Source organism: Sceloporus occidentalis, unplaced genomic scaffold (genome assembly GCF_023333645.1).
Source record: "Sceloporus occidentalis isolate IW3139 unplaced genomic scaffold, rSceOcc1.0.p SCAF_6, whole genome shotgun sequence".
Lineage (NCBI taxonomy): Eukaryota > Metazoa > Chordata > Lepidosauria > Squamata > Phrynosomatidae > Sceloporus > Sceloporus occidentalis.
The window spans coordinates 81,891,190-81,909,577 of NW_028316986.1; the positions used below are offsets into that span (position 1 = coordinate 81,891,190).

Sequence of the window (18,388 nt, forward strand, 5' to 3'; positions counted from 1 at the left end):
GGAGCATAGTTTGGAGTATTCCTAGTACCATTTCTGTCACTGAACAGTCTGTCAGTGGAGGCACTGGAGATATAGCTCAGACTGCTTGGCATCAGCTCTGACTGACCCATCAGCTACAGCCTTTCCTGGACAGAGATAACTTAAGTAGGGTAGTCCCCTGGTAACTTTCTGGATTAGATTTCTGTAATCTACTCTGTGTGTGGTTGCCCTTGAAGATGACTCGCAAGATGTTGTTAGTGTAAAAAGCAATAGCAAGATTGTTGATTGGAGGAGTATATAGATAATATGTAACACTGCTCTTAAAGGAACTTCACTTCCAGTCTGAATTCAAGGAGCTGATAATGACATTTAAAGCTGTAAACAGTTTGGGACTTCAATACTTGAAAGATACCTGAAGGAGCATCTTTTTCTCTTTGTACATATTTGACTGGGAACTGTACTTTTAATCCCACCCCACCACTTGCCACATGTTCTTTGCCAGTATTAAAAACATTTCTCATATTGACAAGAAACATCTGACTACAACAAAAGTATATCATTTTGTTCAATACGCACAATTCATTCAGGCAATGCATGTGCTTGTGCCTCCAAGTTGTCTGTTTACTTATGGTGACCCCATGAATTTCATAGGCCTGTTACAGACTGCCAAAATAAAGCTGCTTCGGGTCACTTTGGAGGTATGCTATTCAAATGATGCATGGGTCCTAAGAGTCCAGAGGTCGCACCAAAGCCACACTCCATTCCTAAGCACTGGAGTGCAGCTTTGGTGCAGCTTCCAGATTCTTAGGATGCATGCATCATTTAAGCAGCATACCTCCAAAGAGACCCCAAGCAGCTTTATTTTGGCAGTCTGTAACAGGCCATAGACTTTTCTTAGGCAAGGAATACTCCAGGGTATACTGCACTTGGTATTCATTCATGGTCTCCCATTCAAGTACTAATGAGGACTGACCTGATGGGATCTGGAGCCCTCAAGGTATTTAGGCTCTACATACTTTGTGGTATATTGGAATGCCCTATATAAAAGAGACAAATAGCTTAAGAATTTATATTGTATGTGATTCTATAGAGAAGCTAAGGCAACATGTCCAAAAAAAATCACCAGGATATAATTTATATTTACAACTTAAAATGCATGCATTTTACAAATAGTATTAATAGTGCTGGAACTGGCAGTATTTGGCAGTACATCATATATGAAGACCAATAGGTAAAGGTAAAGGTTTCCCTTTTGACACGATTTTCTAATTTTGTCTGACTGCAGGGATGGTGCTCATCTCTATTACTAAGCCAAGGTAGCCAGCGTTGTTAAAGATGGCTCTGTTGTTATGTGGTCAGCATGACTAAATGCTGAGGTGCACAGAACACTGTTACCTTCCCACCAAAGTGGTACCTATTTATCTACTTGCACTTTTACAGTACATGCTTTCGAACTGCTAGGTTGGCAGAAGCCAGGACTAGTGACCGGAGCTCACCCCGTCACATGGCACTTTGGTCTTGAACTGCCAATCTGCCAACTTTGTGGTTATCAGAGTCAGCATCTTAGCCACTTGAAGACCAATACTGTCATTTAAAATACAACACAAACCCCATACTAGTGATTTTTATTTCAGTTTAAAGAACTGAAAGTCAGAGTGTTCAAAAATAAGGGGTAAAACACACCGCCCTGAAGAGGTGGCCTCAAACTGCCCCTGACAAAGCTGGATTGGGGCCATGGCAACCACATGTTGTGACCCCAATCTGCCTTTTTGCCAGCCAAAAAATAGCCATTCCTTTTTGATCTGGCAAAAAGCCAGCTTTTGCACCCCGCTGCAGCAGGAAGCCAGCTTTAAGATGCTCCAGTGGTGTGCGGCCCCTGTGCAAATGGTTGAGTGGCTTGAAGTGGCTTCTGGGTGTCTTGGGGGTTTGAACTGCCATGCTCCCAAGCCAGCTGGAAGCCAATTTTTATGTCAGTCTGTTTTGGCCCTCAGTTAGGAGAAGGCTAGGTGATAACACTCAAGTGTTGTTATTGTGTGCTTTCATTTCCAATTTATGGTGACCCTAAGGTTGTTCAAAGGTATACATTGTGCTCAGCCTCTTGTAACCATGGGGATCAAAAATGTGGATGCCAAAAGGTACCGTGTATTGTAAAAATAAATAAATAAATAAATAATATCAAAAATAATTGGATCCCTGATTACCATAACTTTTTTTCATTTCATAGCCTAGAAAGTAACAATCCAAGAGCTCCACAAATCCATCCCAAATTTTCTGAATCACAGCCAATTTATAATTATTTCCTGAATCTAAATCCATTCTCAACAGATGTGATCTCAGTATATCACACTAACATATTAGCTCACATTCCCAGATAGTTTCTGGCTATAAGCCACCAATATAAAACTACTACAGTGCTTAGTGCCTACCAGATACGTGAAGAAAGATCTTCTAGAAGGTCTGTAATACAAAACTGTCTTGCTGTTTACCAAAAAAATATTAATTGATGATTTTGCTATGAATTAAAGGTGGACCAAAAAAAGATCTTGACCATAGAGCTTATGGCATTCATTTTCTGTTGGCATTAACTGAAAACTGCAGCTAATGGGTACAGCAATCAAGAACTTGCTTTAAACCATGCCAGGAAAGCATGGCTCACAGGATTCAGTATTATGTTATTGTTTAGAATGGGACACAGGGGATGTGGAACAAGGTCTCATCCTTTGCTGCACTCAGGGGAACCCAAGCTCTCTGCTTCCAAGGAAAAGGCTCATAGTTCAAGAAGCAAAGGTTAAGAGTGTCAAGTAGCAAGGGCTCAGAAAGATCATTAACATGAAACCTTGGATAGTGCAAGTATCTTACTGTGCTGTAAGTTGGCTTCATAACCAATAACACCACCTGTACAGTTCTATCACCCATTTCTTAATTTTCTAATCATGTAACAAACTTCATTCTCTCTGCAAAAACAAGGCCATGCACAAATCATGAACTGCTAATATTAAAAATTGGAGTAAACCTTAAAAAAGAACACTAAATCAATTATCATTTCAAAAGGCAACCTGAAGAACATCCTCATAAAATTTAATATAAAAATAAATTTGCACTATTAAGTCTATTGACTTGTTCCCACCAAACAAGTCTGAGATGGTGGTGGGACAGAAAGAAGGACCTCTCTAGAAGATCTTAGACCTCTAACAGGCTCGTATAAAGAAATACAGTCCTTCAAATAGCCTGGACTTAAGCCATATAGGGCTTTATAGATCATCACAAACATTTTGAAAAGTAAGCCTTTGGTCTAATCCAGCATAGCCCTTCTTAATGTTTCCCAGATTAAAAAATATGCCACTTGTAATACTTAAGGAGTCAAAACTAGACAGCAGACAATCTGCAAATTCAGAAAAGGTACAAGTTGCATCCTACTAACAGCTGCAGTACCACTCAAAATGTACACTATGAAAGTGGTCATATGCACCAGATTTCTCTTTCACATGAATAATTCCCTTATGTAGAAACTTAGCCCATTGGAAGGAGGCTGTTAGAATTCATTTCCATAACACTAAGTACATATTAATAGTCAGATTATAGACTGTATAAACCAATGTCTCCCAATCATATTCCAAATTAGTCAGACTGTAGTTATGTACTCCAAAAGAATGTGCCATGTGCATTTCTGAATCTTTTCTTTTGGTTCAAGGCAAGTCCATAAAAAGATTACAGGTAACCACATTTTTAGGCTTTTGTTTGGTGCTGAACTGAACTCTGATAGAATATGGACTTTATGATACCCATCAAGTTTTAGTATTATGTTCATATTTGTGTGTGGGGGGGGGGGTGTGTGTGAAACACTATGACAGCTGCTTTGCTGTTTCTGCTTTGCAAATCTCAGCTGGCAAAGAGACAGCTACCAGGAATTGAAAATAAACCCATGGTTGCACAAACCAGCTCCTAAAATAAGACAATGATTTGATTTTCCATATACAATTCCAGCTTGGAAAAATGTGATAGGCATCAATAAAATAAAAGAATATAAATACATACTGCAACTTACAACCTGATGCTATCTACACTTCTAGAAAATACTATATTTTTGACTATCTAAAAATACTGAAATAGTTTGTTACCAGTCAAGGTGGCTAAATGTGTAATGCTATCTAAATTTACATCTATTGGATGGAAGAATAATTACAAAGGTAAATCATGTACTTCAAAGGCAGCCGTATATTCCTCATTTTCAACCACAATTGCATACATAGTCCATAGCTACTATTTCCAGATTTAACTTTACTACAAGCAAACAGGATTCCATCATAAATTTAGCCAGAAACCAGGACCACAAACAGTTGTGGAAATTTGAACCACAAGTCTTAATCAGTAAAAGGTGCTCATTCTGAAAAAGGACAGATGTAAGAAGATGACATCTTATAACACTTCTGGTATTTCATTGTAAAATCCTACCCTCTCATTATATTTTTTTGATGTTTGCCACCTTTATAAATATTAATTTATATTTATGATGGTTATAAGCTGTGAACAAAGAGCCCTGTAGTAATTAGGTGCTGATTTCATCATCAGTGCTCTGCTTAGACTCTTTCCTTGTTGACAGATAGTGGCTTGAATCCTAACTCATCTTCATTTAATGAATGCCCTACCATTCATGGATAAGAGTTCACATTTACAACATGGTGCTATTCTACTTTCTTCTGCAACCTCCTTTGCTCTCTAGGAATGGGAACAGATTATGGGAAAGGAGCATGCTGAACTCACTACTTCTTGCCTAAATAGATAAGCAACATGTAATTCAAATTTCATCCAGACTATTTGGAGATAAGGGGCTATATAGACTGGCATTTTGTGACGGCCTGTGGGTGGGGTTAGGACACAGTATCTGCAGGCCTCCTGGACACAAATCCCGCCCTTTGCTATAGGATTCTGGGAACTGTAATTTTTTTGCAGTTGTATGCCTTCCAGTCGTTTCCAGGTTATGCCATCCTTAAGGCAAACTTATCATGAGGTTTTCTTGGAAAGGTTTGTTTAGAAGAGGTTTCCCATTGCCTTCCTCTGAGGCTGAGAGACTGTGACTTGCCCAAGGTCACCCAGTGGGCCCCAACAGGAGTAGGAGAAGAGTCCGGCTTCCCCAACCTTCCCTTAAAAGGAAGGACTTTGCAACCACGGGTTTGAACTCACTGGAAGGTAAGATAACAGGCTGGCAAAAAAATGAGGACCAGAGGCAGAGAGCGGAAAGATGAAATACAGTACTGTACAATTTATCTTCCCTCTAAAAAGGAAGCTACAAGGGAGAGCTGAAAGCCAGGATCCTTTCCAAGTCACCAGCAGCTACTGTTGGAGCCTCTGCCAGGTTCTGCCATGCAAACCAGTCAGGCTTCCAGGTACTACCGTGGTAGTAGTCAGTGCATGTTTGCTGAGGACCTGCCTTACTAAATTCGGAGGCTCTTTACCAGAAGTGTGACCACCAAGTGATACATTGCCACAGCAACTATAAATACAACAAGAGTGTGAAATAGTTGCAATCTGCATCAGTAGCTGATGCAAACTTGCACTGATGAAATCACAGAAGTGATATCTGCCTCCCCCTCCTCCCCATAACCACTATGATCCAGCAAATGGGTAGGAGAGCGAATATGAACTATATGTCTGACTTGCCATTGGTCCCTTTTGTTCATACGCTGGTACCACCTACAAAATACTCAGTACGTACAATATCTCAGGGCCAACCAAGCAAGAACCAGTGCACATTTGTCAGCTACAACATAGATGGTGGACGGTACCAGTCAGGATGGTTAACCTGGACGCATAACACAGTTGGAGGCCTCATACACACTTTTATGGTATTATGATGAGCTCTTATACAAGGATTTGGCAGTAGAAGGGATACTCTTGAAATGAATGTCAGATGTCATGGACTGGATTCAATAACCTGGATAACTAATATCTAGAAATACATCACTACTAAAAGGCAAATGATATCCAGCATACTAAAGGGAAGAGAACAAATAAAGACTAGGGTGGGTTACATACCGCCATTTGGGACGTCCTCAGGACGTCCCAGTTTAAAAAAGGGGGTGTCTCTTCTAGACGCCCCTACTCCTGTTACGGACTCTGTCTGTAACAAATGGTGGCGGCCGTTCCACACGGCCGCCGCCATCTTGACGTAACGGATGCTCTGCGTCCGCACGTCACGCCCCAGAAATGACGCCGTGAGTGTGCAACTAGCGCCTCGCGGTGTCTCTTCCAGGGAGCAAGAAGGAGCGCGATTTTCGCGCTCCTTCTTGGCAGCATCCGGTAACCGCGCCGTTTGGCTGCTGCGGTTCCCGGACGCTGCAACTGGCGGCGGCGCAAGACGGCCCCTTCTGGGTCGTCTGTAACACGCCTAAAGTTTGTTGTTGTGTGTCTTCAAGTTGTTTTCAACTTATGACAACACTAAGGAGAGTGTATCATGGACTTTTCTTGGAAGAATTTGTTCAAAGGAGGTTTGCTCTTGCCTTTCTCTGAGGCAGAGACTTGCCCAAGGTCGCCCAGTGAGTTTCCGTGGTCAGGTGGGGATTTGAACCCTATTCTCCAGAGTCATGGTCCAACACCACACCATTACATCACACTGATTTTCAAAGTTTGTTTGGGCCTGGATATATATTTAACTGCAATTTGCCACTATAATAATAATAATAATAATAATAATAATAATAATAATACAATACACATGGAAAAAAAGATCCATGTAATTATCCTTTGATTACTGGTGGGGTTGAAGCTAAAATACTGCAGCTTGCCTGTGTGCATAGATGAGATGCCATTTGAACCAAGGGCCAAACATATCTCAGCTCAGTGAACAGTCTGCTACATTGACTCAGCACATCAATGTGTTATTCCCATAATGAGACCTCTGGCTGCTTCATACGCGACACCTGTTTCACAGAGAGATACACATATATTTGCCCCCATGGCAGTTCATCAGAAGGGCAAGAATTAGGTGTGTCCACTCTCCATTACTCCCTTTTTCCATGTTATGGTGTCACATCCTGAAGGAGCCCCAAGTCTACAGGTGCCAGAAACTAAGGGAAGTGCATGCATCACCAGATGACATCATCAGATTACAAGTGCTACCAGTCTTGTTTTTGCAGCAATCTGTTATAGTAAGTATTGTATAAATTATCAGTATTGCCATTCATAATAAGTGTTATAGAAAAGGGCCCAAATCCAATGGATAGTCCCAACTACAGTAGATGCATTGAGTCAGTTGTTAAACTGAACCAGTGCTTATAAAAATCCCATTGATTCAACTGATCTACACCTTCCAGGACTACCAATAGGATTCAAGCCGGAAAAAGTAAAATATTTACTTAAACGTTTGGCAACTTAACAAGATGAAGTCCAGAAAGAACATAACTTCTGAAAACTCCTAGAAAGACTATTTTTCTTTTTTTTCTTTTTCTTTTTGCAAAGGGGCCATGTGTGCATACTAAATTGAGTATAACAATGCATTTTATCACTGAGGTATAATTCCAGGGAGTATGCTACCAGTTGTTTTAAGCATTGTAATTCTGGCATAACTTGTCCTAGGCATTCATTTCATCTGAATGAAACAATCGTTTCATTTGAATGAAATAAATGACCACTTGAATGGAGGATCTCTTTAGGAAATGATCTATCATCTTATTAACATCACCAGAGCCTTTAACAGCAATTTGACAGTCGAACTGATGTTAGTCAGCATTTCAACATGTTCTGCTTTTATCTCCTCTGAACCTCCAAGAGATGAAAACTATTTATCTTTTAAGCAACTGCTTGGTTACTCATCTTTACACCACTGTAAAAGCACAAAAGTATTTCTTATGAAAAAGTGACATGATCCATCTAACACAAACTAGAAAGTGTGCCTATTGCAAAATGAGATAGTGATGGCTGCATTGCTCTTCTTTAACATCCAGTGCATGTTTGTGGCAAATACTGTATATACTCATGTATAAGTCTAAAATTTTTAGTCTAAAAATTAACCGCAAAAAACAGAGTCGACTTATCCACGGATCAATACAAGTGCTGTACTTTAATTCTTATTTTAAAAAAGAAACCCTCTCCTGGTGAAAGGCAACAGTGTAATTTGCCCTGGAAGCACTGATCCACCTTTACTTTCTCATCCATCCAGTCTTTAGTATGAACACGAACAATTTTATCTGTTGGAATTTTCTAAGTTCTTTGGCACCGTTTTCCTTTGCTTTATCCTTTAGATCCTATGTTACACGCCCCTAAGTATTACCCCCGACTTTTCCATGGGTCAGATCAAAATCCATAATTTTGGCTCTAAAACATGCCCTTGACTTATACATGAGGTCGACTTATAGTAGAGTATATACGGTAACAACACAAGACATTGGATGTAATTTTGGAGCAGCATTTAATATGCCACCTTCACTTTATGATATGCTATCTAATGTGCTATCCTCCAAATTTTGCTAGATTGCAACTCTTATTATTATTATCATTATTATTATTATTATTAGTTTACATACTTTCAGTATTATTATTTTGACTGTTGTTGTTATTTCTTACCTGCCTCTCCTTTTTATCCTTTACCATTGGCTATGATGGCATGGGATGATAGGACTTAAAGCCCAACAACATCTACTGGGTCAATATTTCTCATGCTGACTTATGTAGAGAGAGAAAAGAATATTCCCCCAAATGTTATTGAACAAGATCCCAAACTGGCTTTGTAGTCAAGAGTAGGAAGAGTTTTAATTGCATCATTGGTCTTATGCATACATAACTGCTCTTGTACTTATTTAGGTAACTACAGCAGAGTTATCATGAAAACAACATGAGTTAAACAATTAACTCATGCAGAAGATGTTACAAGACTGAGAAAATAAGTTATGCTATTGCTCAGTGTTGCTCAGATAACCAACTGAGGGCAGATTATTCAGTCTCTTATGACAGTTCCTAACACTGTAAAGCTAAAAACTTCTGGAGAAACATTTACTAGCTGTAAGTTCAGGGAGACAGAAACCACAGAAGCAGTCCAAGTATCACTTTGATCAATACTTTAAAAGGGATAACTCACATTGCTTAAGAAGCAGCATGTTTCCTAGTGTAGATGCCAGACACTGAACAAAGTCCCATACCACCACTTAGAGGCAGAGCCTTGTAACAATGGGGTCACTGTAATAAGTACCTACTCAAGAGAATAGCCATTAAAAATACATTTGCCTGATTTTAAAAGTATGACTTTACAAACTTTTAGTATTCTCCTTTTTATAGCTACTCCATATATGTAAAGTTCGATGTATAAAAGTTGGTGTAAGGCTCATTTGTTCAGAATGTATTCCTGTGTGTTTAACCTGTGTGTGCTCACTCTAGGCCTTGGCAGGCAAGTGTAGGTTTGCTATGCATGCACAGATATGTGTAAGACACTCTCACAATATTCACATACAGCTGAGTGCATAAGCAAATTCAAATGCAAAAAAGGAGGGGTAAGCATAGATAAAGTACATTGGCCTAAACCCATTTATTAGTTACAAACAGAGCAGATCCACTGAAAAAAAATGGCAACTTGGTAAGTCAACATATGTTCAATTGATTGAATGGGATGACTGTACAGTCGCCACTCCATTTTCATGGACTTGGAGTCCGTGTCCCTCGGCTGTTCATGGACTGCAAATGGAGGGGGGAAATGGGCCACGCAAGGCCATTCAAGCCAATGGAGCTTGAATATCAGCTTTTTTGTTTTTGCAGGGATCCAGAACAGATCCCCTGCAAAAAAAGAGGGGTGACTGTAGATGCAAATAACAACTGGATTTAAATCACTGGAAATTGGCAAAACCATATCTGAGTATTCCTTGCCTAAGAAAACACTCGAATTCATGGAATCACCCTAGGTCAACAGGTGACTTGAAGGCACACACACACACACACACCTGCTGCATCCCTGCACTAAGGTCTAATACGAAAAAGGCACCAGATCCCATCTGATCTTGTAAGCTAAGCAGAGTTTACCCTGGTTAATACTTGGATGGGAAACTGTTAATGAACACCAGGTGTTGTGGGATATATTTCAGAGGAAGGAACTGGAAAAACCACTTCTGAGTACTCCTTGCCTGTGAAAACCTTATGAAATGAATGGAGGCACCATGAGTCCACAGGTGCATGCATGCACGCACACACGCACACATACGTACTCATCTTTCACCAATGCAGGGGAGTAAATATCAGACTTCCTACCTTTTAAGCACACCTGCACAGCACTACAAAATCTTGAAAGGATCGCCTCTGCTCTATAGCACTGGTTGCCAAGTCTCTTCAGGTAACAAGAGATAAGGGGACTGTGGGTCCTTTCTGTGCCCAGCTCACTCCCTTTTGTTTGTTCTTGCTCCTGCCTACACTTTGGGCATGCTTTTTCATGGGTGGGGGGTGCTTTCTCCTTTTAGTGCTCCCCCACCCCTTGAGTGGAGAAGCTCCCCCACCCATGAAGCTGATCAAGAACAACCTGGCAAGCTTTTGAGGAATGGCTCCATGCTGGTCCTGGGGTACAAAACCAAACAAGGGCTACCTGAACAGAGTGACCAAAGAGCCTCCTTTTCCAGGACATGCCCTCCATTTCAACCTCCTGCTGTCCAGGAATTCCCAAATGTCCTCCATTTGGAGCATGGCTTGTGTTTTTTAATGCTTTATTTATAAGTGTTATGGTCCATAATGCATATGGACATAAATATATAGATAATAAATCCTTACTAGATGTTACCATTATTCCAACACCTACTTTCAGCCCCCCTCCCATGGCTATAACCAAGTAAATTAGAGCCCAGTACTTATATCTTTGAGACTAACTGAAGGAAAGAAGTTGGCAGCATGAGCTTTCCTAGACTCCAGTCTCCTTCCTGAGATGCATTTGGTGGAGTGGAAGCCAGAGACAGACACATATTGCACGAGGAAACCCAGAGACAGGGTGACCAGATGTCCTAGCTACCAAGGAGGACAAGGCACTGCAAAATGGAGGACCATTCCAGGAAAAAAAGGGAAGGCACGACCCAAGAAAAGCTCAAAAGACTCCTAGCACTATAAATCCATGCTTCTCAGTCCTGCTCCAAATGGAGGGTATTTGGGAATTCTTCCTCGTCAGCAGGAGGCTGAAATGGAGGACATGTCCTGGAGAAAGGAGGACCCCTGGTCTTCACTGCCAAAGGAGACCAGGCACTGCAAAATGGAGGACCTTTAAAAAGCATGGAGGCTCTGACCCAGGAAAACTTACAATCACTCCTAGGAACATCAGTGCATGCATCTTAGTCCTTCTCCAAATGGAGGGCATTCTGGAATTCCTCCTGGAGAGAAAGAGGTTGAAATGGAGGACAGGTCCTGGAAGAAGGAGGACCAGCCAAATGGAAGACTTTTCAGGAAAAAAATGGAGGGCATGAGCAAACAACAGGTTAAACAGACTCACCTCAAGAGAAATGCTTCTTAGTCCTGCTCCAAGTGGAGGACATTTGGGAATTCCTCCCGGAGAGAAGGAGGACGCCTGGCCCCCGGAGGGAAGGCGGCTCAAGGAGGCAAGCAGGGCAGGGAGGCTCCAGCTCTGAGGGACAAAGCAAGCAGCAGACGGAGGAGGCGCCTCGGAGTTGGAGTCCTTCTTCTTGGGATGCTTTCTTCCTCTGGAGGAGCCCGAGCCTCCTCTCTCCTCCTCTTCTTCCTTCCTCCTCAGTCTCTCCAGGGGAGAAAGAGGAGGAGGAGGAGGCGGCAGCCCCTTGGAAAGCTCCCCCTCCCCGTCTGTCTCTCTCCTCCCCCGCCCTGCAAGAGGAAGCCCTGGTCACTAGGCATCTGCACTGCAGGAAGACTCCGCTTCCAGGCCGCTTTCACTGCCTAGGCCCTTCTGGGAAGCACCTTCTGAAAAGGGCTGGGTTTGGAATGTTGTCTAATGTTATAGATATTATATTTATCTATTTTAATATTCTTGCCCTGTTTTATACTTGTCGTTCGCCACCTTGAGTCCCTATGTTGGGGGAAAGGCGGGGTATAAGAAAATAAGACTTACCTAGCATGGACCCATGGCAGTTAAAGCAGTCTCAAACCGCATTATTTCTGCAGTGCGGATGCAGCCTTTGTTGGACTTGCCTGAGGAGTGGTGGAAAACAAATGTTTGCCTCTAGGGAATTTGGGTCCAAAACACAGCGGTTCGAGGCCGCTTTAACTGCCCGGGCTGACTGCTAGGGAACTCTGGGGACTATAGTTTTGTGAGACATTCAGCCTTCTCTGTCAGAGAGCTCTGGTGCCACAACGAACTACAATTCCCAGAATTCCCTAGCACTGAGCCAGGGCAGTGAAAGTGCTGTCAAACTGGGTTATTTCTGCAGTGTGTTTTGGACCTATGAGTGTTTGCAAGATTTGTTGGGTTGTATCCTCCATTTTTTCTTCAAGCTCTTCCATTTTGCAGTGCCTTGCCCTCCTTTGCGGTGAGGACATCTGGTCACCCTGTTCTATGTACACACTCTGATCAGCGGTTGGGACCCTTTGGGATGAAGCCAGTTCTCTTTGGCTTGGGAGGCTTCCCTTTCAACTTTTCTTACAAGAAACCCCAGAATCAAATTCATGTGGGATTCTCAAAACCTTTTCTAAACCAATCGCAACTAGCCCTTGCCCATTTGTTTGCTCTTGTAAGCTGTTTTTCCCCCCACTGTAAGTCAGAAGAAGGCAAGGAATGGGGAGGACAGCTATGAAAGAACAAGAAAAGATCCTAAAGAGCAAAGATATACATCCAAGCCCCAAAGTTAGAATCATCCAAGCCATTGTATTCCCCACCACCATGTGAAGAAGCATGTCATCCTGCCAAGGTGTCACCAAGTGTGATTTGCAGCCACATAGTGATGCCCCTCTATGGCCCTTCAGATGTGGTTGAGCTGCAAGTCCCGTACTCCCTCAGCCTTGGCTACACTGAAGCCCTGCAACATCTGAAGCACTACAGTTGCCATCCTGAAACAGCTGTAAATGTCATCCCACTGATTCATCTGCCAGTGAAAAGAGCAGGGCAAGAGGAACTGTCGCAGGGACTCCACAAGACTGTCCATCCAACATTCTGGTACATATTGTCCAAGGCGACTTGGTGCCTTCCAGAAATTTTGGACTATGGACTTTATCACACAGCAAAAAAGACAGGAGCATAGTGCCATGCTCCTGTTAATATCAGGCAATAATGCAAAGATTTCCACATAACTTTGCATGATGTCGCCATTATCGCACGATTATCCCGTGAATAAAGAGGCATAATTGTGCTGCTTTTGATTCATTCCATTAGCAGTACATTTTTATTCACTCCATTATGCCTCTTTATTCACGGGATAATCACGTACTAATGGTGACTTCATGCGACGTCATGTGAAAATCTTCAAGTTATGCTCCCGTCTTTTTTCACTGTGTGCCTCCTATGTCTCCCACAATTCTTGACATTTACTTTGCTGGTTGGGGCTGTAGTACTGTTCAAGCCTGCAAAGAGCACTATGTTGCTATCTTTGGCCTGAATGTAGTGATGAGTCAAAAAGTGTAATGGTCTAGTAACTGACACAAAATATATCTACTAATTTCTAGATCTCCATATCTGTTCGTGAGACAAAGTGATAGAAAAAGCAGGGCTCAGCAGGAAGGAAAACAACAACAACCAAGATGTAGGAGTACAAAGACTTCTTGAGAAATTCAGTATTCTCTCCTAAGAAAGGGGACTGTGGCTTCACAAAGAACAAAGGCACCTTGGATCTAAAGATAAGTTAACTTACCACTGCTAATGGAAGAATTCAAAGATACAGCCATGTTAGTCTGTAGAATCAGTACATAGACAGATCTTGTAGCACCTTTGAGACTAACTGAAAGAAAGAAATTGGCAGCATGAACCAATTTATTTCTTTCAGTTAGTCTCAAAGGTTCTACAAGATCTCTCTACATACTGTGAAGTCGAAGGCTTTCATGGCTGTCATCCATAGTTTTTTGTGAGTTTTTCAGGCTATGTGGCCATGTTCTAGAAGAGTTTATTCTATATTGGCCATATAGCCCAAAAAACTCACAAAAAACCTATCTCTACGTACTGCTAATAGAGTTTAACTTTTACTTCTTTTGTCTCAGTCCCCACCAGGCCACAAGAGGAGTGGCTTGTGCCTGCAATGAAAACCCCTCCAGACCAAATCAATTACAACAACATCTGATACATGGGCCCCATTACCACTTACAGATAAATCGGTGTGCGATCCAAATTGATGGATTGATTTGACAGCAGAATGTGGTTCCCACTATATTTGCCCTGATTGCATTTTTTCCCTCCAAAATAATCTGTTTGTGGTTCACATTCAGGCATGAACCGATTCAAAATGGACTTGCTCCAGCCGGATGAAGGGCAAATTTAAATAAATTCCAATCTGCATGTGGTTTACACTTGCACAGATTCGATTTAATGAAAAAGAAGCGGAAAAAACCAGCATCAAAAAGGTGGGTTACATTGGTGTAGCGCATGGCCTCCCTCTTGGAATCGCTTCAGCAATTCAGATTAAGTGGGAACCAGGGTCATTTGAACCAGTTCAAACCAATTGACAATCTGGTTTAAAAGGTAGTGGGAATGAGGGCAAAATGTAAGTCTGCAGTTCTGTCATTTTTCTCTTCTTGTATGATTTTTTTTAAACATCTTTTTCTTGACGAAGAAGCCAGTTGAGCTTTGAAAACTTGCATTGTGTATTTTGTGTATGACCAATAAAAGCATTGATCTTTTGTGGATTGTGGACTATGGTTTATTTTTCTTTATTGTGTCAATTCTAAATCTACATCTAAAAGGACTGTTTTTTGCCTAGCCCTGATCTGGCAAGGTAGGTTATTGTTTCAAGTTTCAATATGTCTTTTTAAAAAAGTAAGTAACTCTGACCCCTAGGGTTTATTTATTTACACAATTTATTTATACAGAATATATATTTATACTGTTTATTTATACTCTGTGTGTGTGTGTGTGTGTACCACTTTTGTAAATATAAAAAGATGTAAAAGTTAAGTCCTAACAACTAATAGGAGTAGAGTACATCTATATACAGTATACTCTGTGTGTATGTGTGTGTGTGTGTGTGTGTGTGTGTGTGTATAGATGTGCTCTACTCCTTGCAGTTGTTAGGACTTATCTGTTACATCTTCTTATATTTACAAAAAATGGTTCTTTGCCTCCTGGCTAACAATGGACCTTATCACACGAGAGGGAAGCGCCCAAATCCCATGGATTAAAATGGGATTTAAATCCGGCAAAAACCTACAAAAGCGGGATTGTTTTCAGATGGCATCAGGCTTATTGAGCATTAACCCAACATCAACCCATGCAGAAAGTGGACAAAATTGGCCTGTTTTTACTTTCTGGATTGGTAGAATTGGTAATTTTGCTTACTTCCAAGATATGTGGCACTTGGGATGGATAGATAGATATATGTCATTGGGCTCACACAAAAAGGAAGGAGTGAAGATGTAAAGTTTCTAGGTATGTGTACACATCTTTTTGGCTAGCCCCTGGCTCCCCTATGGATGTCAAATTTCAGGTAGAATTTTCTGCTGGAATGGTAAATACATAATAACACTGTTTTCTATGCTGATCAATCAAATAGCCATTTGAAGTCCTAAAGCAGGACTTGTCATCTTACCATACTTGTAAGGTCACTATTATTAGTTTTCAAGAAAGGTATAATATGCTGGATCAAGCTAGTATTAATAACCTAAGGTTATACCTTTGGCCATGACCATTTTTGACAGAAGGAAAGTATGCAACTTGGCAGTCTGCTAGCCACCAAAAATATCACTACAGTTCTACAGTTTTCAAATTTCCAATAGCTGTATTATCAACAGCAGATCATCCACTGGGCTTGATGCAAATGGTCTATTAATGCATCAGTCACTTAACTAATTATTATTTAAGCTAGTTATTAGTATGTCTGTGATAGCAGCAGTACAGTGAAAACAGTGTTGGTTTTATGCCTGTGTTAAGTGATCATATCACTGTCTTGTATTTAACTCTTCAAAAAAAAAATAGTTTAGAAAAGGTTGTGGGTTTCTAGGAGCTGTAGACTTCAAAAAGTAACTTTTTAAAACTGGTTTTTATAGTAAGCCACCATCTGAAAACTTTTCCTTGAACTTGGCAGAGACACAAATAAAATAAATTTCCAGCTTGATACTGTTCCATTTGTGGAACACCTTCATATCTTGCTGTGTCAGCACACTTCTAGCTTCAGAAGCACAAATATGTGCAGTTCCTTTAGGACCTACAGTTTTCTGGAAATCTTCTTTGACCCTTGTCTGAACTTGATTATTTTTTTTCCTGGAGTTCAGCCATCTTTCTAGTTCTCCTGCCAAGTGTTATTCCTAAGAATGAAGACATTAGTAGATATGCATAGGTATTTCTTATTCAAGAAGAATGAACATTTTTATTCCCAGTAGTTGCTACTAACCATATTTACTACTAACAATCCATGTCCACTGATCACATTTATCAGTCTAATAGACAGGAGACCTTAGTGCTTTCCTGCTCAGGCACTGATCTGGTTCTATTTTACTTTGCTTCAGCATCACCTAACCAACAGTGGTAAAAGATTCAGCGTCAGTGTTCAATTTTGGTCTCTGCTAGGTGGCCACAGGAACAGTTTCAAAAGGCCTTGTGTCTCTCATAGCATAAGAACATCCAAAGACCTGTACTGAATCAGATCAAAGACCTATCAAGTTTATGAAAGGTATAGGCCAACAGTGGGACTGTTACTTTAAATCAGATACTTAGTGCTAGTGATGACTTTTTGTCCTTTTCTCTTTTACAAGACCAGTTTAAATTACCTCTATAGGCTAAATGACAGTATCTATAGCTGGAACATTTGTTACAATCTAGATTTGGCCCTGCAGCTTTAAGTGCATTCAAGGCTTTCTTCATATTAGAGATATTAATTGAAGCCAACCAAGTATCAAAAACCAACAACTGAAACATTCACACACACACACACAGACTAACTATAAAGTAATATGATGAGAGGTTTACAACAAGACAAGAACGGAATAGAATATCCATTTCTGACTAATAAATGGTCATCATTTTTAAAATCTATAACGACAGTAGTATGACTTTAGAGCTCTGATTACATCTTATATAGCAGAAATTGCTCTTTAGATTATATTGATCACCACAATGTCTTTTCAAGAAAAGGCTTTCTAAATAAGCAAATTATTGGATATGTGTCAAGATTTCTATATTCTCTTTTCCCCCTCTTTAGATAGATAGGGGATTTCCTGCATTCTAATACCTCCCCCCTCGTTAAGAAACCATGTGATTTAGGTCACTCCCCCTTTGGGATTAACAGACCTAGGCCCTGTTCAGGCCGGTCATTAAGGCCAGCCTGGGGGTGGAGTAGGAGGCATCATGTTGTGACATTGTGCCCCACTCCACACAGCACGTGTGCATCATGGCACTCCTCTGGTGCTGTGTCCATCATAACATTTGAAGCATATCTTAATTTTGGAAAACATACCATTGACAATGAGTCAAGAGTTCCAGACATGGTTATTGCATGTTTTTAGACACACAGATGCCTTTCAGACATTACAGAAAGGACTTTATCTGCCTTTTGCTATAAGACTGAAAGTGGCTTTCAGAGTACTAAGGAGGAGTCTTCTTCTTTAGAGGTCTTTAAACAGAGGCTGGGTGGCCATCTGTCGAGGCTGCTTTGATTTAGATTTCCTGCATGGCAGGGGGTTGGACTGGATGGCCCTTGTGGTCTCTTCCAACTCTATGAATCTATGATTCTATTTGGATTCTAAACACGCTGGGAAAATACACTGGCTTCCCGGCAACTTGGAGGCAAGGCATCTGAATGCCACATACCCCGCCCACCTGACCACATGGCAGGCAGCATTGCAGCATTTCGGCGATGTGGCATTTTGATGCCACATGCCACCGAAACAGAAAAACCACTGCCACCACAGCAAAGGCGCCTTTTTCTCAATGCAAAAAGGAACACCTTTGTGCTGCTCCTTTTTGCACCAGGAAAATGCCAGATCGGGACTGCAGCTCAAAAGGGCTGCCTGAAGCCACTCCTTCAGGGCAGTCTGTTTTGCCCCATAGTTTCCAGGCAATTTTACCAATCAAGCCCTGTCTTGTTAACAGATAAACAGCTCTGGAACTGATAGGACAGTCACTAATGAGCTTAATCCTTCATAATAATTGGACTACACCCATAATTCTAAGCTTTTGCTTACATCAATTGGTAAAGGCTTTTAATATGCATTTCTTGCTGAGTGTTTATACTGTATACCTTCAAGTCACTGGTTGACTTTTGGTGACCCCATGAATTTCATACGGGTTTCTTAGGCAAGGAATACTCAGAGGTTGTTTTGCCACTTCCTTACAGCACCTGGTATTCATTGCCAG

General features: G+C 41.1%; 1 protein-coding gene across 1 annotated transcript in view; it reads right to left on the reverse strand.

Moving 5' to 3' along the window:
* The window catches only part of PLEKHG1 (pleckstrin homology and RhoGEF domain containing G1), a 166,930-nt gene extending 155,421 nt beyond the window's left edge, over positions 1-11,509 (reverse strand). The window contains exon 1 of the mRNA XM_089530196.1: positions 11,423-11,509. The gene's annotated coding sequence lies outside the window, so the exon portion shown is untranslated. The remainder of the gene's footprint in view (positions 1-11,422) is intronic.
* Between the last annotated feature and the right edge of the window lie 6,879 nt (positions 11,510-18,388).